At 45.6% G+C, this 23,255-nt stretch overlaps 1 protein-coding gene and 1 long non-coding RNA gene across 2 annotated transcripts in view; both read right to left on the bottom strand.

The window, feature by feature from the left end:
• Positions 1-23,255, bottom strand: part of LOC134351179 (centromere protein J-like) — a 434,406-nt gene that overhangs the window by 124,548 nt on the left and 286,603 nt on the right. The gene's annotated exons all lie outside the window — the stretch shown is intronic.
• The window catches only part of LOC134350200 (uncharacterized), a 29,648-nt gene continuing 8,913 nt past the window's right edge, over positions 2,521-23,255 (bottom strand). Inside the window, exons 2-3 of the long non-coding RNA XR_010018844.1 lie at positions 4,482-4,635; positions 2,521-2,759 (exon numbers count right to left, since the gene is read on the bottom strand). This is a non-coding gene — a long non-coding RNA (uncharacterized LOC134350200). The remainder of the gene's footprint in view (positions 2,760-4,481; positions 4,636-23,255) is intronic.

Here is a 23,255-nt window from a genome sequence, read left to right as displayed (position 1 = left end):
CATTTCACCAGCTGGTCCAGATCCCCACTGCAAGCTTTGATAGTCTTCCTTGCTGTCCACTACAGCCCCAGTCTTTGTGTCATTCGCAAACTGCTTGATCTAGTTTACCACGTTATCATCCAGGTCATTGACATAGACAACAAACAACAACGGACCCAGGTCTGATCCCTGTGGCACTCCACTAGTCACGGGCCTCCAGTCAGAGAGGCAACCATCTACTATCATCCTCTGTCTGGCTTCTTCTGTTAAGCCAATTTACTACCTCATATTGAATGCCACATGACTGAACCTTCTTCACCAACCTCCCATATGGGACCTTGTCAAATGCTTTGCTAAAGTCCATGTAGACAACATCCACTGATTTGCCTTCATCAACTTTCATTGTAACTTCCTCCTAAAACTCTCTAAGATTGCTTAGACATGACTTACCACACACAAAGCCATGTTCACTATTCCTAATCAGTCCCTACCTATCCAAATACTCATATACCCAGTCCCTTAGAACACCTACCAATAATTTTCCTGCTACTGATGTCAGGCTCACCCGCCTATAATTTCCCAGTTTATTCTTAAAGCCTTTCTTAAACAATGGAACAACATTAACTATCCTCCAATCCTCCAGCTTCTCATACTACCTTGGTCTTTCAATGTTCTATTTTAGACGCCCCCCCCGCCCCATCCTGGGAAAAAGGCTGTGTGTATTCATCATTCCTATGCCCCTCATTGTTTTATACATCTCTATAAAATCACCACTCAGTCTCCCAGGCTCCAAGGAAATAAGTCATAACTTGGCCAACCTTTCCCTGTATCTCAAGCTCTCAAGTCCTGGCAACATTCTCGTTAATCTATCTCCCTCATAATTTTATATTCCTCTGTAAGTTCACTCTTTGGCCTCCTTTGCTCCCTGGAAAACAGTTCCGGCCTATCCAATCTCTCCTTATAGCTCAAGGCCTTCAGTCCCGGCAGCATCCTTATAAATCTCTTCTGCACCCTCTCTAACATAATCACATCCTCCCTGTAGAATAGTGATGGGAAATGCAGTTAATATCCCAGGTGCAGTCTCACCAACATCTTGTACAGCTCTAACATGACATTCCAACTCTTTGTCACTTTGTCAACACTTTTTGACCACTTCATTTAGCTGTAGTGAAGAAGATGTAATGGTAAATTTTTATACTGCTCCAACTGGAAGCAAAGTTTGATAGGTTCTTGATTAGTTAAAGCATCAAAGGTTACAGACAGAAAGTAGTAGAGTGGGTTTGAGAGGGATATTAAATCAGCTATGATGGAATGGCAGAGCAGACTCGATGGGCCAAATGGTCTTATTCTGACACCCTGACTAATCAAAAACCTATCAAACTCTGCTTTAGGTATACTCAATGACTCCACACAGCTGTCTGTGGAAATGAATTCCACAGATTCACCACCCTCTGGCTAAAGAAATTCGTCTTCATCCCTGTTCTAAATGGACATCCTTCTATTCTGAGGCTGTGCCTTCTGGTCCCAGACTCCTCCAATATAGGAAACACCCTCTCCACATCCACTCTATCCAGGTCTTTCAGTATTCGATAGGTGATATTGAGTAATTTGAGACATCCCATCAGTTACAATCTGCAATGCTGAACAAGATTCATTCATTCCTTGTTTCTGTTTCCTGTTAATCAATTTCCAAGCCGTGCAAATACGTTGTGACCGATACCCGACAGTTGTACGTGGATCTTTAGCAAAACCTGAACGTTGAGCATACCACACCTAACGATTCTCCTTTATCCATTGTTCAAAGTCTCACCCTCAAACTCAGTTTGTCAAACACAAATTTCCTTTCTGGAGGTCATGTTGCATTTATTTAACCATATTATCACGTCCTTTATAGCCTCTAGCAAATATCTCAGTATGAGATTAGGTTAATTATTCTGCACACTTTAAAGATATCATCAAATTCAGCTTGAAGAAATCCAACATTGCATCTAAAAACTGGGAAGTCATCGCACTCAATAGACACTTCTGGAGGAAATCTGTTCAAGGGGGAGCTGTGTTACCTGAGAATTACTTTCGTTGTGCCGACATCTGTGAAAGGAGAGACTGAACAACCCAGAGACCCGACCACTGACCACAGCCACCATTCTCTCATGCCCACACTGCACCAGAATATGTGGATCCCGGATGGGCCTCTGCAGGCATCTGAGGACCCACCGATAAACAACCCCTTAGGAGGACATCATACTCAGCTCGAGTGATTGCACTACCAAATTGGTCTGTAGTTTCTTGATTTTTCTCTCCCTCCTTTGGTAAAAAGTACAGTTAGTTCAGTCTTCAGCCTCCAATCTGCAGGAAGGTTTCCACTATATAAAACAATCTAGATGATATCCTACTAATCACTATTCCAGGAACCCTATTTATATTCCCAGCCAGACATATCTCAACATATCAAAACAGAGTCATTCAAGCAATTTCATCATCATGCAGGAGGGTTTTAAACATTGTAGATCAAAAGATCAGCTTTATTTGTTATATGCGTATTGAAACATCAAAACGTGTAGCAGAATGCATCAACAACGGAGGATAGTGCTGGGAGCAGCCTGCAGGTGTCACCAAGCTCCTAGCTCCAGCACAGCGAGTTACGAATATCACAAACCCTAAACCTAGCCGTGTGTCTTTGAAACGTGGGAGGAATCGGGAGCATCTGGAGAAGAACCAAGCAGTCACAGGGAGAGCGTACATACAGCTGTGGGATGGAGCCCCATTAGTGATCGCTGGTGCTGTAAAGAAAGAGAAAGAGAATTGTTGTTTCAGATCAATGTCTTTAATAGGGACTCTGTAAGGTCAAGAGGCTGAAACTATGACCGTTTCTCTCTCGACAGGTCATTCCTGACCTGCTGTGTGTTCTGAGTAATCTCAGTGTTTTCTCAACACAAGAGATTGTGCAGATGCTGGCAATCCAGAGCAACACACACAAAATGCTGGAGGAGCTCAGCAGGTTGGGCAGCGACTAGAAATGAATGAACGATCAATGTTTTGGGCTGAGAGCCTTCTTCAGCCTGAAATTCAACTGTTTGTTCCTTTGATGTGCTGACAACAACCTGGCCCTTAACACCCAGAAGACCAAGGAGATCATTGTGGACTTCAGGCATGCTAGGAGTCACACTCACATCCCCATCTACATCAACGGAGCTGTAGTGGAGCGTGTATCATACTTCAAATTCCTTGGTGTCCACATTTCCAAGGATCTCACCTGGGCCCTGAACTCCTCCAACCTGATCAAAAAGATGCAACAGCGTCTTTATTTCCTGCGGAGCATCAAGAAAGCTCACCTCTGTCCCAGGATACTGACGGACTTTTACCACCGTACCATTGAGAGCATACTCACCAACTGCATCTCAGTGTGGTATGGCAATTGTCCCGTATCGGATCGCAAAGCACTCCAGCGTGTGGTGAAAACTGCCCAGCAGATTATCGGCACCCAATTGCCCCCCTTGAGAACATCTACCATAAACGCTGCTTGATCAGGGTGAAAAGCATTATCAAGGATGCATCTCACCCTAACCATGGCCTTTTCACTCTCCTCCCATCCAGTAGGCACTACAGGAGCCTCCGCTCCCGCACCAGCAGGCACAGGAGGTGCTTCTTCCCTGAGGCTGTGACCCTGCTGAACCTCACATCACAGCGCTAAGCAGTATTGCACCCATATTGTACTGTCTCAGTGCAACGAGCCTGAGCTGCACAATTACACCCATGTGACCAATTAACCCACAAACCCTTGCATCTTTGGAATGTGGGAGGAAACCTGAGCACCCAGAGGAAACCCACATGGTCACGTCAAGAGCGTGCAAACTCCTTACCAACAGCAGTGGAATGGAATCCGGCTCACTGGCACTGTAGCCACTACATTACCGTGTTCCATGGAATTTTTCCTATTCCAGGGGTTTGCTTACTATTGAGGTTTAGAACAGGAATGTTTTCTGCAGATCAGTGGAAAATCAATCTCTAAATTTAATTAGACAACACCCTTATTTTCCGCAGACGTATTAAAAAAGTTTCCGGTAGATGGCAGTGTGTCACTGAACTCTTTCTGCCGAGAGCTGGGTCATGAATCTCTGGGCACTTCAGGCTGATAGTTGAGATTCAGACTTATTAATTACAGACAGAACACAACATCCCAGTGAAGTGCATCGTTTGTGTTAACAACCAACACGCACAAGGATGAGCTAGGGGCAGCCTGCAAGTGTCGTTGCACATTCCGGTGCATACATAGCATGCCTACAATGTCCAACACAATAACAACACAACACAGAGCAAAACAAGTCCCTTTCCCACCCTCTCACTCCCTCACACACGCAGGACTCCAACCCCAGGACAGGCTGCCTCCGAGCCTCCAGTCCTCGGCCTCAGACTCTCAATCTCACAGACATCTGGCCTGAACTCCCACACTTGCTGACATCAAGCCTCCAACTTCCAGTCTCTCGGCACAGACTCATCCTTACCTCCAGACTCGCCGACTTTAGTCTTTGACCTTTCAAGGTTTCTACCTCTGGACTTGCCAAACTCTGGACTTTGACCATTAGCACTGCCCTTCAGATTTTGCGAACCTCAATGGGTCAAACAGCCTAGTTCTGCTCCTATGCCTTGTAGTCTGGGCTGGCAAGAGAAGCACATGATAGAAATCAATCATACTATGGATGCTGGAAGTCTGAATAGAAACATAGAAACATAGAAAATAGGTGCAGGAGTAGGCCATCCGGCCCTTCGAGCCTGCAGCGCCATTTATTATGATCATGGCTGATCATCCAACTCAGAACCCTGCCCCAGCCTTCCCTCCATACCCCCTGACCCCCTAGCCACAAGGGCCATATCTAACTCCCTCTTAAATATAGCCAATGAACTGGCCTCAACTGTTTCCCGTGGCAAAGAATTCCACAGATTCACCACTCTCTGTGTGAAGAAGTTTTTCCTAATCTCGGTCCTAAAAGGCTTCCCCTCTATCCTCAAACTGTGACCCCTTGTTCTGGACTTCCCCAACATCGGGAACAATCTTCCTGTATCTAGCCTGTCCAATCCCTTTAGGATTTTATACGTTTCAATCAGATCCCCCCTCAATCTTCTAAATTCCAACGAGTACAAGCCTAGTTCATCCAGTCTTTCTTCATATGAAAGTCCTGCCATCCCAGGAATCAATCTGGTGAACCTTCTTTGTACTCCCTCTATGGCAAGGATGTCTTTCCTCAGATTAGGGGACCAAAACTGCACACAATACTCCAGGTGTGGTCTCACCAAGGCCTTGTACAACTGCAGTAGTACCTCCCTGCTCCTGTACTCGAATCCTCTCGCTATAAATGCCAGCATACCATTCGCCTTTTTCACCGCCTGCTGTACCTGCATGCCCACTTTCAATGACTGGTGTATAATGACACCCAGGTCTCGTTGCACCTCCCCTTTTCCTAATCGGCCACCATTCAGATAATAATCTGTTTTCCTATTTTTGCCACCAAAGTGGATAACTTCACATTTATCCACATTAAATTGCATCTGCCATGAATTTGCCCACTCACCCAACCTATCCAAGTCACTCTGCATCCTCTTAGCATCCTCCTCACAGCTAACACTGCCACCCAGCTTTGTGTCATCCGCAAACTTGGAGATGCTGCATTTAATTCCCTCATCCAAGTCATTAATATATATTGTAAACAACTGGGGTCCCAGCACTGAGCCTGGCGGTACCCCACTAGTCACCGCCTGCCATTCTGAAAAGGTCCCGTTTATTCCCACTCTTTGCTTCCTGTCTGCTAACCAATTCTCCATCCACATCAATACCTTACCCCCAATACCGTGTGCTTTAAGTTTGCATACTAATCTCCTGTGTGGGACCTTGTCAAAAGCCTTTTGAAAATCCAAATATACCACATCCACTGGTTCTCCCCTATCCACTCTACTGGTTACATCCTCAAAAAATTCTATGAGATTCGTCAGACATGATTTTCCTTTCACAAATCCATGCTGACTTTGTCCGATCATTTCACCGCTTTCCAAATGTGCTGTTATCACATCCTTGATAACTGACTCCAGCAGTTTCCCCACCACCGACGTTAGGCTAACCAGTCTATAATTCCCCGGTTTCTCTCTCCCTCCTTTTTTAAAAAGTGGGGTTATATTAGCCACCCTCCAATCCTCAGGAACTAGTCCAGAATCTAACCAGTTTTGAAAATTATCACTAATGCATCCACTATTTCTTGGGCTACTTCCTTAAGCACTCTAGGATGCAGACCATCTGGCCCTGGGGATTTATCTGCCTTCAATCCCTTCAATTTACCTAACACCACTTCCCTACTAACAAGTATTTCGCTCAGTTCCTCCACCTCACTGGACCCTCTGTCCCCTACTATTTCTGGAAGATTATTTATGTCCTCCTTAGTGAAGACAGAACCAAAGTAATTATTCAATTGGTCTGCCATGTCCTTGCTCCCCATAATCAATTCACCTGTTTCTGTCTGTAGGGGACCTACATTTGTCTTTACCAGTCTTTTCCTTTTTACATATCTATAAAAGCTTTTACAGTCAGTTTTTATGTTTCCTGCCAGTTTTCTCTCATAATCTTTTTTCCCCTTCCTAATTAAGCCCTTTGTCCTCCTCTGGTGGACTCTGAATTTCTCCCAGTCCTCAGGTGAGCCACTTTCTCTGGCTAATTTGTATGCTTCTTCTTTGGAATTGATACTATCCCTAAAAGCAGCAAGTGCAAGAAATACTCAGAGACACTGGCAGCATCTATATGCCATGGACCAATACCATTAAGTAAGAGGTCCATGGACCCAAGGCTGGAAACCCCTGATCTAGATGTTGGCCCAAGATGCCAGGTCCACGCTGGTTCCTGCGACCAAGCACAACTTGTCCGTGTCTCAGCCTGGAGACGAGAGGATCTCTGAAACTCTCCACCCAAGTGTGGTGTGAAGCTTAATCATTATCGATAGAGATCAATAGGCTTTTAGATTTTCAGATAATCAAAGGTTGCAAGGAATCGGGGGTTAGTGTAGGGATGTCACACGTTCTGATTGAATGATGGAGGGGTAGGGCTGAATGATCTACGCCCAATTCTACTCCCCAGGTACTTCCTAAGACCAGCAGCCGAGATCAGCTGTAGGTCAGGGGTACGGATCAGGTTCGAGGCTCGGATTAGGGTTAAAGGTTGGGGGGGGGGCGGTCAGGGTTATAGAGTCAGTCAGATGAGGTTTGGGATGGGGTTAGAGCTGGGATCGCGGTTGGAGTCATGTATGGTACAGAACTTCTTGAATATACCAGGAAATCGTACTGTCCCGTAGGGTATCGGTATTCTAAAGACTAGCCTTATTTGTAACTTGTACGTTGAACCACACGGTGAAATGTGTCAACGACCATCAGAATACAAGGTGTGCTGGGGCAGTCCGCGGCTGTCGGTATGCTTCTGGCACCAGCAGCTCAGTAACCCTAACATTACGCGTTTGGAATATGGGAGAGACAGCCGAACCCCGCTCTTACAGCTGGCGCTGTTAAGCGGTTACGATAACTGCTATACAAACATGGGAAAATCTGCAGATGCTGGAAATTCAAGCAACACACACAGAATGCTGGAGGAACTCAGCATGTCAGGCAGCATCCATAGAAAAAAGTCCTGGTGGACAGTTTCGGCCCAAAACGTTGACTCTTTACTCTTTTCCATAGATGTTGCTTGATCTCCTCCAGCATTCTGTGTGTTCACTACGCTACTGTTCCACCCCGATTCCTTCGGTGGGAGGTAAAAGCAGCCTGAATACCCATAATTCCTCAAAAGGTAGGCTGGTGATGTCAACGCACAGTTTGCCCTAAAGCCCTGTTTTGTCCTTTGACCAGAGGCTGTGACCCAGTACTCAGGATGTGGGAGGTGAAGTGAGGCCATGTCAGGTTTGTCAGATCAGTTTAGAATCTGCAATGGGTCCAAATATTAAACATAGAAACATAGAAAACCTACAGCACAATATAGGCCCTTCGGCCCACAACGCTGTGCCAAACATGTACTTACTTGAAAATTACCAGGGTTACCCATAGCCCTCTATTTTTCTAAGCTCCATGTACCTGTCCAGGAGTCTCTTAAAAGACCCTATCGTTTCCACCTCCACCAAGTCAAGTCGCTTTTTATTGTCATTTCGACCATAAGCTGCTGGTACAGTACACAGTAAAAACGAAACAATGTTCCTCCAGGACCATGGTGCTACATGAAACAACACAAAACTACACTAGACTGAGTGAGAGAACACAAGGCTACACTAGACAACTCAAAAACTACACTAGACTACAAACCTACACAGGACTACATAAAGTGCACAAAACAGTACAGGGCAGTACAAAAAAAAACAAGTCAATAGGCACAGTAGAGGACAAATTACAATATAATAATAGATGATGTAGATGTCAGTCTAGTCTCTGGGTATTGAGGAGTCTGATGGCTTGGGGGAAGAAACTGTTACATACTCTGGTCATGAGAGCCAGAATGCTTTGGTACCTTTTGTCAGATGGCAGGAGGGAGAAGAGTTTGTGTGAGGGGTGCGTGGGGTCCTTCACAATGCTGTTGGCTTTATGGATGCAGTGTGTGGTGTAAATGTCTGTGATGGTGGGAAGAGAGACACCAATGATCTCAGCTGACCTCACTATCCGCTGCAGGGTCTTGCGATCCGAGACGGTGCAATTCCCGAACCAGGCAGTGATGCAGCTGCTCAGGATGCTCTCAATACAACCTCTGTAGAATGTAGTGAGGATGCAGGGTGGGAGATGGACTTTTCTCAGCCTTTGCAGAAAGTAGAGATGCTGGTATGCTTTCTTGGCTATGGAGCTGGTGTTGAGGGACCAGGTGAGATTCTCCGCCAGGTGAACACCAAGAAATTTGGTGCTCTTAACGATCTCAACAGAGGAGCTGTCACCGTTGCCACCGGCAGCCCATTCTACGCACTCACCACTCTCTGCGTAAAACAACTTACCCCTGACATCTCCTTTGTACCTACTTCCAAGCACCTTAAAACTGTGCCTTCTCGTGCTAGCCATTTCAGCCTTGGGAAAAAGCATCTGACTATCCACACGATCAAAGTCTCTCATCATCTTATACACCTCTATGAGGTCACCTCTCATCCTTCATCGCTCCAAGTAGAAAAGGCCAAGTTCATTCAACTTATTCTTATAGGGCATGCTCCCCAATCCAGGCAACATCCTTGTAAATCTTCTCTGCACCCTTTCTATAGTTTCCACATCCTTCCTGTAGTGAGGTGACCAGAACTGAGCACAGTTCTCCAAGTGGAGTCTGACCAGGGTCCTATATAGCTGTAACATTACCTCTCGGCTCTTGAACTCAATCCCACAGTTGATGAAGGCCAATGCACCATATGCCTTCTTATCCACAGAGTCAACCTGCGCAGCAACTTTGAGTGTCCTATGGATTCAGACCCCAAGATCCCACTGATCCTCCACACTGCCAAGAGTCTTACCATTAATACTATATTCTACCATCATATTTGACCTACCAAAATGAACCACCTCACACTTATCTGAGTTGAACTCCATCTGTCACTTCTCAACTCAGTTTTGCATCCTATCAATGTCCTGCTGTAACCTCTGACAGCCCTCCACACTATCCACAACACCCCCAACCTTTGTATCATCAGCAAATTTACTAAGCCCTCCCTCCACTTCCTCATCCAGGTCATTTATAAAAATCACGAAGAGAAGGGGTCCCAGAACAGATCCCTGAGGCACACCACTGGTCACTGACCTCCATGCAGAAAATGACCAGTCTACAACCACTCTTTGGCTTCTGTGGGCAAGTCAATTCTGGATCCACAAAGTAAGGTCCCTTTGGATCCCATGCCTTCTTACTTTCTCAATAAGCCTTGCATGGAGTACCTTATCAAATGCCTTGCTGAAATCCATATACACTACATCTACTGCTCTACCTTTAGTCATATCCTCAAAAAATTCAATCAGACTCATAAGACACGACCAGCCTTTGACAAAGCCATGCTGACTATTCCTAATCATATTATGCCTCTCCAAATGTTCATAAATCCTGCCTCTCAGGATTTTCTCCATCAACTTACCAAACACTGAAGTAAGACTCACTGGTCTATAATTTCCTGGGCTATCTCTACTCCCTTTCTTGAATAAGGGAACAACATCTGCAACCCTCCAATCCTCCGGAACCTCTCCCATCCCCATTGATGGTGCAAAGATCATTGCCAGAGGCTCAGCAATCTCCTCCCTCACCTCCCACAGTAGCCTGAGGTACATCTCATCCGGTCCTGGTGACTTATCCAACTTGATGCTTTCCAAAAGCTCCAGCACACCCTCTTTCTTAATATCTACCTGCTCAAGCTTTTCATTCTGCATTGTAGTCATCCCTACAATTGCCATGGTCTTTTTCCATAGTGAAAGTATTCATTAAGTACCTCTGCTATCTCCTCCAGTTCCATACACACTTTTCCACTGTCATACTTGGTTGGTCCTATTCTCTCACGTCTTATCATCTTGCTCTTCACATACTTGGAGAATGCCTTGGGGTTTTCCTTAATCCTGCTCGCCAAGGCCTTCTCATGGCCTCTTTGAACTCTCCTAACTTCATTCTTAAGCTCCTTCCTGCTAGCCATATAATTTTCTAGATCTCTATCATTACCTAGTTTTTTGAACATTTCGTAAGTTCTTCTTTTTTACTTGACTAAATTTTCAACAGCCTTCGTACACCATGGTTCCTGTACCCTACCATCCTTTCCCTGTCTCATTGGAACGTACCTATGCAGAACGCTACACAAATATGCCCTGATCATTTGCCACATTTCTGCCATACATTTCCCGGAGAACGTCTGTTCCCAATTTATGCTTCCAAGTTCTGTCTGATAGCCTCATATTTCCCCTTACTCCAATTAAACGTTTTCCTAACTTATCTGTTCCTATCCCTCTCCAATGCTATGGTAAAGGAGATAGAATTGACATCACTATCTCCAAAATGCTCTCCCACTGAGAGACCTGACACCTGACCAGGTTCATTTCTCAATACCAGATCAAGTACAGCCTCTCCTCTTGTAGGCTTATCTACATATTGTGTCAGGAAACCTTCCTGAACACACCAAACAAACTCCACCCCATCTAAACCCTTTGCTCTTGGAAGATGCCAATCAATATTTGGGAAATTAAAATCTCCCACCATGACAATTATTATTACTTCTTTCCAGGATCTGTCTCCCTATCTGCTCCTCGATGTCCCTGTTACTATTGGGTGGTCTATAAAAAGCACCCAGTAGAGTTATTAACCCCTTCCTGTTGCTAACTTCCACCGACAGAGACTCAGTAGACAATCCCTCCATGACTTCCTCTTTTTTTGCAGCCGTGACCTCTGATCAGCAATGCCCCCATCTCTTTTGCCTCCCTCCCTGTCCTTTCTGAAACATCTAAAGCCTGGCGCTCTAAGTCAGCGGTCCCCAACCACCGGGCCGCAAAACATGTGCTACCGGGCCGCAAGGAAACGATATGAGTCAGCTGCACCTTTCCTCATTCCCTGTCACGCACTGTTGAACTTGAACATAGGGTTGCCAACTGTCCCGTATTTGCCGGGACGTCCCGTATATTGGGCTAAATTGGTTGGTCCCATACGGGACCACCCTTGTCCCGTATTTCTGTCGTTAAGGTAAAGCGTTCCTATGAAACCTTTCGTGCCGAAATGACGTGAAGTGAAGAAGCAATTACCATTAATTTATATGGGAAAAATTTTTGAGCGTTCACAGACCCAAAATATAACCTATCAAATCACACCAAATAACACATAAAACCTAAAATAACACCGACATATAGTAAAAGCATTAATGATATGATAAATACACAGCCTATATAAAGTAGAAATAATGTGTGTATGGTGTAGTCGGGAAGATTAAGCCAAAACCAATTTATGGGAAAAAAATTGGCACGTACACGCGTGCGCACACAGGTGCCCACACAAGGCTTCATGGTCATACCAGTCTTTCTCAGGGTAAACACAAGTGTCCCGTCAACACACACAAAAAATGCTGGTGAACACAGCAGGCCAGGCGGCATCTATAGGAAGAGGTACAGTCGAGTGAGAGAGTTGGCACCCCTAACTGTAAAAGACATGCTGAGGTGAGTTTAACCCTAATTGAACACCCCCCCCCCACCCCCAGTTGGCCGGTCCGCAAGAGTATTGTCAATATTAAACCGGTCTGCGGTGCAAAAACGTTGGGGACCCCTGCTCTAAGTAACCATTCCTGCCCCTGAGCCATCCAAGTCTCTGTAATGACCACAACATCATAGCTTCAAGTGCTGATCCACGTTCTAAGTCATCTGCTTTGTTCATTATGCCTCTTGCATTAAAATAGACACATCTCAAGCCATCAACCTGAGCGTATCCCTTCTCTATCACCTGCCTATTCTCCCTCTCGCACTGTCTCCAAGCTTTCTCTATTTGTGAGCCAACTGCCCCTTCCTCCATCTCTTCAGTTCAGTTCCCACCCCCGGCAATTCTAGTTTAAACTCTCCCCAATAGCCTTAGTAAACCTCCCTGCGTATGTATTGGTCCCCCTCAGATTTAAATGCAACCCGTCCTTTTTGTACAGGTCACACCTGGCCCAAAAGAGGTCCCAATGATCCAGAAATCTGGATCCCTGCCCCCTGCTCCAATCCCTTGGCCACGCATTTATCCTCCACCTCATTCTATTCCTATTCTCACTGTCACATGGCACAGGCAGTAATCCCGAGATTATTACCTTTGAAGTCCTGCTTCTCAACTTCCTTCCTAACTCCCTGTAGTCTGTTTTCAGGACCTCCTCCCTTTTCCTGCCTATGTCGTTGGTACCAATACGTACCACGACCTCTGGCTGTACTCCTTCCCACTTCAGGATATTGTGGATGCGATCGGAAACATCCCGGACCCTGGCACCTGGGAGGCAAACTACCATCCGTGTTTCTTTCCTGCATCCACAGAATCGCTTGTCTGACCCCTAACTACAGAGTCCCCTATTACTGCTACCTTCGGATGGCAGAGGGGAAGAAGCTGTTCCTGAATTGCTGAGTGTGTGCCTTCAGGCTTCTGTATCTCCTACCTGATGGTAACAGTGAGAAAAGGACATGCCCTGGGTACTGGGGGTCCTTAATAACGGACGCTGCCTTTCTGAGACACCGCTCCCTGAAGATGTCCTGGGTACTTTGTAGGCTAGTGCCCAAGATGGAGCCGACTAAATTTACAGCCTTCTGCAGCTTCTTTCAGTCTTGTGCAGTAGCCCCTCCATACCAGACAGTGATGTAGCCTGTCAGAATGTGCTCTCCACAGTACATCTATAGAAGTTTTTGAGTGTATTTGTTGACATACCAAATCTCTTCAAACTCCTAATGAAGTATAGCTGCTGTCTTGCTTTCTTTATAACTGTATTGATATGTTGGGACCAGGTTAGATCCTCAGAGATCTTGACACCCAGGAACTTGAAACTGCTCACTCTCACCACTTCTGATCCCTCTATGTGGATCGGTATGTGTTCCTTCGTCTTACCCTTCCTGAAGTCCACAATCAGCTCTTTCATCTTACTGACGTTGAGTTCCAGGTTGTTGCTGCGGCCTCACTCCACTAATTGGCATATCTCACTCCTGTACGCCCTCTCGCCACCACCTGAGATTCTACCAATAATGGTTGTATCATCAGCAAATTTATAGATGGTATTTGGGCTATGCCTAGCCACACAGTCACGTGTATATAGAGAGTAGAGCAGTGGGCTAAGCACACACCCCTGAGGTGCACCAGTGTTGACCGTCAGCGAGGAGGATATGTTATCACCAATCCGCACAGTCGATGAACAGCATCCTGACGTAGGTGTTTGTGTTGTCCAGGTGGTCTAAAGCTGTGTGGAGAGCTATTGAGATTACATCTGCCGTTGATCTATTATGACGATAGGCAAATTGCAAAGGGTCCTGGTCCTTGCAGAGGCAAGAGTTCAGTCTAGTCTTGACCAACCTCTCAAAACATTTCATCACTGTCGATGTGAGTGCTACCGGGCGATAGTCATTAAGGCAGCTCACATTATTCTTCTTAAGCACTGATATAGTTGTTGCCTTTTTGAAGCAAGTGGGAACTTCTGCCCGTAGCAGTGAGAGGTTGAAGATATCTTTGAATACTCCCACTAGTTGGTTGGCACAGATTTTCAGGGTCTTACCAGGTAATCCATCGGGACCTTCCGCCTTGCAAGGTTTAAAGACCTTGTCTGTTTAAAGACAGCCTAACTTCGGCCTCTGAGACAGAGATCACAAGGTCATCAGGTGCAGCAGGGATCTTCACAGCTGTAGTTGTGTTCTCCCTTTCAAAGCGGGCATAGAAGGCGTTGAGTTCATCTTGTAGTGAAGCATTGCTGCCATTCATGTTATTGGGTTTCAGTTTGTAGGAAGTAATGTCTTGCAGACCCTGCCAAAGTTGCTGTGCATCCAATGTCACCTCTAACCTCATTCAAAATTTCTCTTCATCCTTGAAATAGCCCTCTACAAATCATACCTGGTTTTCTGGTACAGGCCTAGGTCGCCAGACTTGAATGCCACAGATCTAGCTTTTCGCAGGCAACATAACTCTTGGTTCATCCACGGCTTTTGGTTTGGGAATGTACAGCAAGTCTTTGTAGGCACACACTCATCCACACAGGTTTTAATGAGGTCAATAACAACTTCAGCATACTTATCCAGGTTCGAAGATGAATCCCTGAATACAGTCCAGCCCACCGATTCAAAGCAGTCCTGTGGGCGCTCCTGTGCTTCCCTTGGCCATACCTTCTTGGTCCTCACTACTGGTGCTGCAGTCTTCAGTCTCTGCTTATACTCAGGTAGTAGAAGTACAGTCAGGTGATCGGACTTCCCGAAGTGAGGGCGTGAAATAGCACGGTAGGCATTCTTGATGGTGGTGCAGCAATGGTCCAGTGTGTTGTTTCCTTTGGTATTGCAAGTGATCTGTTGTAATTCTTGTGGTTCATTGTCAGAATAGGTTAAAATTTTATGATTCCCCTGTTAGTTCCATTATGTTAAAGGTTCTTGTAAATGCTAGTTGTTGTAATCATTACCAAGAGACATTTGACAAGCACTTTTTCATGGAGTGGACGTTCCCTTAAGCAGACATCATAGTCAAATAACATGAGAAATTATTGCTCAGAAAGGGTACAGGAGCAGGATTGGGAAGGGACAGCAGCCAAGTGATGTAATCCCATTACGTTCATTCTACAGCTGGGTAAGGAACTGAGACCCATCTCCAGTGCAGAACAGGCCAGCAGTGTGGCAAACAACTCAATGTCCCAGGGCAGAACCGGCCAATTCCAGGGGCCATAATGTTCAGGTGATTGGAGGAAAGTATAAAGGGTGTGTCAGAGGTAAGGTTTTTTTTACACAGGGAGTGGTGGGAGTGTGGAACGCCCTGCCAAGGGTGGTGGGGGAGGCAAATACATTAGGGGCATTTAGAAAAACTGACAGGGACATGGCTGATAGAAAAATGGAGGGTGATGTAGGAGCGAAGGGTTAGATTGATTTACTGTAGGTTAAAAGGTCGGCACGACATTGTGTGGTGAACAGCCTGCACTCTGATGTAGTGCTCTGGGCTCTATGAAAAGGCACAGAACACACAGCTTTAAGTGGAACCATGACCTTTTCAGATCATCAAAACCACTCAAGACTCAAGTGGTCTGTTCAGTCTCTCGGTTTTTATTGCCATCGGGCATGCCCTGTCTGCGATTCCATTGAAGAGCCGCGGGGGTGTTGGGTGGAAGGTAATACATTGCTGTCAGCTCAGCCCCCAGACAGACAATGTTCCCATAACAGCCCTTCTTAACATTGTTCTTTAGTCTCCTTCCATGCTCCTTGCTTCTCGTTAAACAGAGGCACACGAGATCGATGACCAGTAAAATACTGCAAAGGTATATATTAATTTCTGTATTCTCTGTAGTATATAATTGTCAATCTACTCTCAGTGGCCACTTTATTAAGTATCTCCTGGACCTAGTAAAGTGGGTACAGGAATGCATGTTTGTGGTCTTCAGCTGCTGTAGCCCATCCACTTCAAAGTTTGACTTGTGCATGCAGAGGTGCTCTTTGCACTCCACTGTTGTAATGAGTGGTTACTTGAGGTTACTGTCAGCCTGAACTGATCTGACCATTCTCCTCTGACCTTTCTCATTAACAAGGTGATTTCGCGAACAGAACTGCTGCTCACTGGATGTTTTTGTTTCTCGCACGATTCTCTGTAAACTCTAGAGACTGTTGTGTGTGAAAATCCCAGGCAATCAGCCTCTGAGATACTCAAACCACCCCATCTGCCACCAACCGTCATTCCACAGTCAAAGTCACTTAGATCACATTTCTTCTGATGTTTGGTCTGTAAAACAGCTGGACCTCTTGACCATGTCTGCATGCTTTTATGCATTGAGTTGCTGCCACATGATTGGCTAAAGAGACATTTGCATTAATGAGCAGGTGTCCTGGTGTACCTAATAAAGTGGCCACTGAATGTATTTTAAGGATAGCTTACAGTTCATTCAGGAAGAAGCATTTGGAAAAGAAGTAAGATTTTTGAATGACTCTTTGCGTCAGTGGAATTGTACGTCTCAAGCCATTCTCCTAAGGAGGGTATTTTGGTCAAAGCAGAAAGGATAAAAGATCAAGAATCAGCATTATTCACCATATACACTTATGTGTATTAGGAATTAGCTGTGGTGTGTTGGTCGGGTGCGACATGCAACAAAAACAGCAACATTCAACAATTATGAAGAATAAAGAATTATATATGAATAAAGCCAGAGATTAAAGTACAGATATTGAATAAAATTTGCATAAATACATAAATATCAGCATGTATTTACAATGTTTACAGCATTATGAAAAGTGGTTTAAAAGAGCTTACTGTCAAGTACAATGATAGGGGTAATAGATAGGTGTGAGAGTGATGGGGATTAACTATCTAGAATGGTTGATCCGATTAAAAATAGCTGGGAGAAGAAACTTCTAAGACGGAGTGTCAAATTCTGTCCCTTGTGGCACGGTGTCAACTGTAGTAAAGATCTGTGTCCTTACAGTTCAGTGTCAATTGTAGTAAAGATCTTCGTCCTTACAGTACGATGCCATCTGTAGTAAAGATCTGTGTCCTTACAGTACGGTGTCAACTGTAGTAAAGATCTCTCTCCTTACAGTTCGGAGCTGGCTGTAGTAAAGATCTCTGTCCTTACAGTACGGTGTCAACTGTAGTAAAGATCTCTGTCCTTACAGTACGAAGCCGTCTGTAGAAAAGATCTCTCTCGTTACAGTTCGGAGCCGGCTGTAGTAAAGATCTGTGTCCTTACAGTACGAAGCCGTCTGTAGAAAAGATCTCTCTCCTTACAGTTCGGAGCCGGCTGTAGTAAAGATCTGTGTCCTTACAGTACGAAGCCGTCTGTAGTAAAGATCTCTCTCCTTACAGTTTGGAGCCGGCTGTAGTAAAGATCTCTGTCCTTACAGTACGAAGCCGTCTGTAGAAAAGATCTCTGTCCTTACAGTTTGGTGCTGGCTGTAGTAAAGATCTCTGTCCTTACAGTACGGTGTCAACTGTAGTAAAGATCTCTGTCCTTACAGTACGGTGTCAACAGTAGTAAAGATCTGTGGCCTTACAGTTCGGAGCCGGCTGTAGTAAAGATCTGTGTCCTTACAGTTCGATCTGGCTGTAGTAAAGATCTGTGTCCTTACAGTACAGTGAGACTTGTTTTAGTATTCCTATAGTGCTTTCCAGAAGGGAGCTTTTGGAAAAGGTAGTCCGCAGGCTGGGTTGTGTCCACCATGAATTTTCTTGCCTGTTTCTTTGTCCTGGACACATCCTAGTCCTGCGGTGATGGCAGACTGCAGCCAATGACTGCAGACGGTAACACACGCTAATGAGACTTCTGTCGATGATTATTTGGATTTGGTGCAATGTTCTCTTCCTAATTGCAGATTGTCATAATTTGAAACTGTATGCATGTTCCAAACCCGAAAATTCCAGGTTTAGCTCACAGGTGGTAGTTAAGTGCAGTTTCCCTGGGGCCAAATGTGTATGATCTTAGCAAGCATGAGCAATAAGGAGTGGAGTGCAAAATCCTTGCCTTTAGAGTTTGAGAATCTTTGAAACTCCCTCCCTAGAGAGTGGTGGGAAGCTGCCTTTGTGCGTGTTTTTAAAAATTGATTTGAACAGTAAAGGGGTAAAGATTACTACGGGTGAACCCGATCGGATTGATCGCTCAGTAAAACAACTGGGCCTCCTATGCACAGGAGGAGCTCTCTTTTGGCGTGGGCTTTCGAGTGTGCACGTTTTTCCCCTCGGTGGGTCTGGCTCATTGCTCCCACGCTGTAAGTTGCCCAGTGAGCATTTTACTAACATTACTCTGGAAATTCATTTGCTGATATCCCTCAGTTGTAGTTCTTGCTCTGCAGCTGCGACATTACAAAGGATCGGTACAGATGAGGAGCAACACACACAAAATGCTGGTGAACGCAGCAGGCCAGGCAGCGTCTATCAGAAGAAGTACAGTTGATGTTTCGGGCCAAGACCCTACATCAGGATCTCGGCCCGAAACATCGACTGTGCTTCTTCTGATAGATGCTGCCTGGTCTGCTGCGTTCACCAGCATTTTGTGTGTTTTGCTTGAATTTCCAGCATCTGCAGATTTCCTCGTGACTGCGGTACAACTGAAGAGTTGATGTTACAACCAGATCAGCCAGGAATGGCAGAACCGGCTCCTGCTCCCAATTCATATACCTGCCTGAAAGGCTGGGAAGAAATCAGTGGGCCAACGATGTCTATGGAGGGAAATGGACAGTCAACATCTTTGGTCAAGATCCTTCATCTGAGGGAGATTGCCAGTATAAACAGGTGGGAGGGGGAGGAATAGAGCAGGAGCTGGTGGGTAATAAATTCAAAGTAAATTTATTATCAAAGTACATATATGTCACCGTTTTACAACTCTGAGATTCATTTTCTTGTGAGCATACTCAATATATCCCATATAGAATAATAACCGTAACAGAATCAATGGAAGACCACACCCACTTGGCCGATCAATCAGTGGGCAAAAAGGAACCCTGCTCTTTGTGATTTTTATAAATGACTTCCATGAGGAAGTGGAAGGGTGAGTTAGTAAGTTTCCAGATAGAGTCATAGAGCACTGAAGCATAGAAACAGGCCCTTTGGCCCATTTAGTCCATGCCAGACTATTAATCTGCCTACTCCCTTTGGCCTGCACCTGGACCATAGCCATCCATTCCCCTCCCATCCTTGTACCTATCTAAATGTCTCTTAAATGTTGAAATTGACCCTGCAACCACCACTTCTGCTGGCAGTTCGTCCCACTCTCTGAATGAAGAAGATCCCCCTCATGGTCCTTAAACATTTTACCTTTCACCCTTAAACCATGACCTCTGGTTCTAGTCTCACTTAACCTGAGTGGAAAAAGCCTGCTTGCTCATAATTTTGTATACCTCTATCAAATCTCCCCTCATTCTCTTACAAAACATAAACTATACCTTAAATTACAATAAGAGATATATACTAAATATGTTAAATGAGGAGTGCAGAGACAGTGAGGTAGTGCTCATGGGTTCATTCTCTGGTCAGAAATCTGATGGTAACGGGGAAGACGCTGTTCCCGAAATGATGAATGACTCCAGTACCTCGCCTCTGATGGTAGCAATGAGAAGAGGGCATGCCCTGAGTGGTGGTGTCCTTGGAGATGGATACTGCCTTTCTGAGGCATGGTCTTTTGAAGGTGTCTTTGACGGTGAGGAGGCTAGTGCCTGTGATGGAGTTTACAGCCCTCTGCAGCTTCTTCTGGTCCTGTGCAGTGGCCCCTCCATACCCGACAATGATGCAACCAGTTCGAATGCTCCTCGAGGTAAAACATAGAAACATAGAAACCTACAGCACAATACAGGCCCTTCGGCCTACAAAGCTGTGCTGAACATGCACTTACTTTAGAAATTACCTAGGGTTACCCACAGTCCTCTATTTTTCTTGAAATACTATAAGAGAGAGTGAAACAAGCACTGGGAATGTGATATGTGGGACAGATTGCCTGAAATTCCCTGAATGAAAGGTTAATTTCATGAGAACGCAAAATACTGGACCCTTGCTAGACGATGAGATATTTAGAAACATAGAAACATAGAAAACCTACAGCACAATACAGGTCCTTCGGCCTACAAAGCTGTGCCGAACATGTACTTACTTTAGAAATTACCTTGGGTTACCCATAGCCCTCTATTTTTCTAAGCTCCATCTGCCTGGTAAAGGCAGGTTACCTTGTGAGGAAATGTTGTAATCTTTGGAGTTTAGAAGAGTGAGGGTACTTGACTGAAACATTTAAAACCCTGACTGGTCTTGACAGGGTGATTGTGGAGAGTATGTTTCCTTCAATGGGAAAATGTAGGACTAGGAGTCACTGTTTAAAAATAGGGGGTTGCCCATTTAGTTCAGACTTTGCATTCATTTACGTGTCACATGTACGTCGAAACGTACAATAAAAGGTGTTGTTTGCGTTGGGGGCAGCCCGCTGATGTGGTCACAAATTGCGGCACCAACATAGGATGCCAGCAATGCTTGGCAGAACAACAACAAAACAAGCCCCTTTCCTCACTCCCAGCCAGCCATCCACACACACAGACCTCCTACGCCAGGACAGGCTGCTTCTGTGCCTCCAGCCTCCACTGGACTTGTGGACATTGGGCCTTTGACTTCCCCAGCGGATTCACATATCCAGGCTTTGGTAATCAAGCCTCGACTTCTGAATTTCCAGTCGACAGATGAGGCTAATTTTATTTGTTTGACAGGATCGTATGTCTTTGAAACTCTGTTCCACAAATGTTGGTAGGAGTCTTCAGCTCTCTTTATGGCAGAGGTGGATTGACGCATTAGGCAAAGTTGTGGGGGTAGATGGTGAGATAAAAATGCAATCAAATCAGAAATGATCAGTAAATTCATGAGGCTAAGTGACTTACTCACTCAACTGTTCATATTAGTGTCAAATGCAATCACCTTAAAAATCTCATTGCCGTAGACTTTATGTATCAGAATCAGTAAATTTCTTGAAGGCATATGAAGAGTCCAATTATCCTCATAAACCTTTTATTTGAAGGTTCTGGCCCTGTACTAGCTGGAGTTTAGAAGAATGAGGGGGCAGGAAATCTGATTGAAACCTATAGAGTATTGAAAGGTCTAGATAGAGTGGACATGGAGAGGATATTTCCTAGAGTGAGGGAGTCTCAGCCTCAGAATACAAGGATGTCACAGAAACATAGAAAAACTGCAGCACAATACAGGCCCTTCGGCCCACAATGCTGTGCCGAACATGTACTTACTTTAGAAATTACCTAGGGTTACCCATAGCCCTCTATTTTTCTGAGACCCAAGTACCTATCCAGGAGCCTCTTAAAACACCCTATCATATCAGCCTCCATCACTGTCGATGGCAGCCCATTCCAGACACACCCCTAAAATCTCCTCTGTACCTACTTCCAAGCACCTTAAGACTGTGCCTTCTCGTGTTAGCCATTTCAGCCCCGGGAAAAAGCCTCTGACTATCCACATGATCAATGCCTCTCATCATCTTATACACCTCTATCAGGCCAAAGTATGTTCTTTTAGAAAAGAAGTGAGGAGGAATTTCTTTAGCCATAGGATAGTGAATCTGTGGAATTCATTGCCACAGGTGGCAGTGGAGACCAAGTCATTGGGTATATTTAAAGTGGAGTTTAATAGGTTCTTGATTAGTAAGGATCAAAAGTTACAAGGAGATGAGAGGAGAATGGAGTTGAGAAGGACAATAAATCTGTCCTGATGGAATAGCAGGGCAGTCTTGATGGGCCTAATTGTTATGTCTTATGGCCATATTCAGCTTTGATGGAGAAACTTTGCTTTCAGTGGGGAATGGACATTTATAATATTTCATGATTTAACGTAATACATTAAAACATACCAAAAGAATACCTTAAGGCAGCAGGCAGATGATATGCCAGGCTATCCAAACAAAAGATCATGCTTGAGAGCAATCATTAGGAAAAAGATAAACCCAAAGGTTACAACAGTGGCAAGCAGTCAGCAACAAGAGAATCCCGAGAATGTGACCAGCCGCCTCCAGGGGGAGCTCCACGTTGTTTATGGAGCTGAGCTCTCTGTACAGAGACCAGCCGCCTCCAGGGGGAGCTCCACGTTGTTTATGGAGCTGAGCTCTCTGTACAGAGACCAGCCGCCTCCAGGGGGAGCTCCACGTTGTTTATGGAGCTGAGCTCTCTGTACAGAGACCAGCCGCCTCCAGGGGGAGCTCCACGTTGTTTATGGAGCTGAGCTCTCTGTACAGAGACCAGCCGCCTCCAGGGGGAGCTCCACGTTGTTTATGGAGCTGAGCTCTCTGTACAGAGACCAGCCGCCTCCAGGGGGAGCTCCACGTTGTTTATGGAGCTGAGCTCTCTGTACAGAGACCAGCCGCCTCCAGGGGGAGCTCCACGTTGTTTATGGAGCTGAGCTCTCTGTACAGAGACCAGCCGCCTCCAGGGGGAGCTCCACGTTGTTTATGGAGCTGAGCTCTCTGTACAGAGACCAGCCGCCTCCAGGGGGAGCTCCACGTTGTTTATGGAGCTGAGCTCTCTGTACAGAGACCAGCCGCCTCCAGGGGGAGCTCCACGTTGTTTATGGAGCTGAGCTCTCTGTACAGAGACCAGCCGCCTCCAGGGGGAGCTCCACGTTGTTTATGGAGCTGAGCTCTCTGTACAGAGACCAGCCGCCTCCAGGGGGAGCTCCACGTTGTTTATGGAGCTGAGCTCTCTGTACAGAGACCAGCCGCCTCCAGGGGGAGCTCCACGTTGTTTATGGAGCTGAGCTCTCTGTACAGAGACCAGCCGCCTCCAGGGGGAGCTCCACGTTGTTTATGGAGCTGAGCTCTCTGTACAGAGACCAGCCGCCTCCAGGGGGAGCTCCACGTTGTTTATGGAGCTGAGCTCTCTGTACAGAGACCAGCCGCCTCCAGGGGGAGCTCCACGTTGTTTATGGAGCTGAGCTCTCTGTACAGAGACCCACTGAGAGCTGAATCCTCTTCCATTGTTGCAGTCTCTAATCCTTCAACAAACACATACCCACCCTTTTACAAACAATCGAGTGCCCTAGCTTGCCCTTTGACTGACCTCTCTCCAACCTTTCTTTCACTGATGGATTGAGTGCAGTGATTGTTTTTCTCATCTCGTCAGCAAGTTCTGCTCAT

Source organism: Mobula hypostoma, chromosome 8 (assembly GCF_963921235.1).
Source record: "Mobula hypostoma chromosome 8, sMobHyp1.1, whole genome shotgun sequence".
Lineage (NCBI taxonomy): Eukaryota > Metazoa > Chordata > Chondrichthyes > Myliobatiformes > Myliobatidae > Mobula > Mobula hypostoma.
This window is presented reverse-complemented; position numbering and strand designations above follow the sequence as displayed.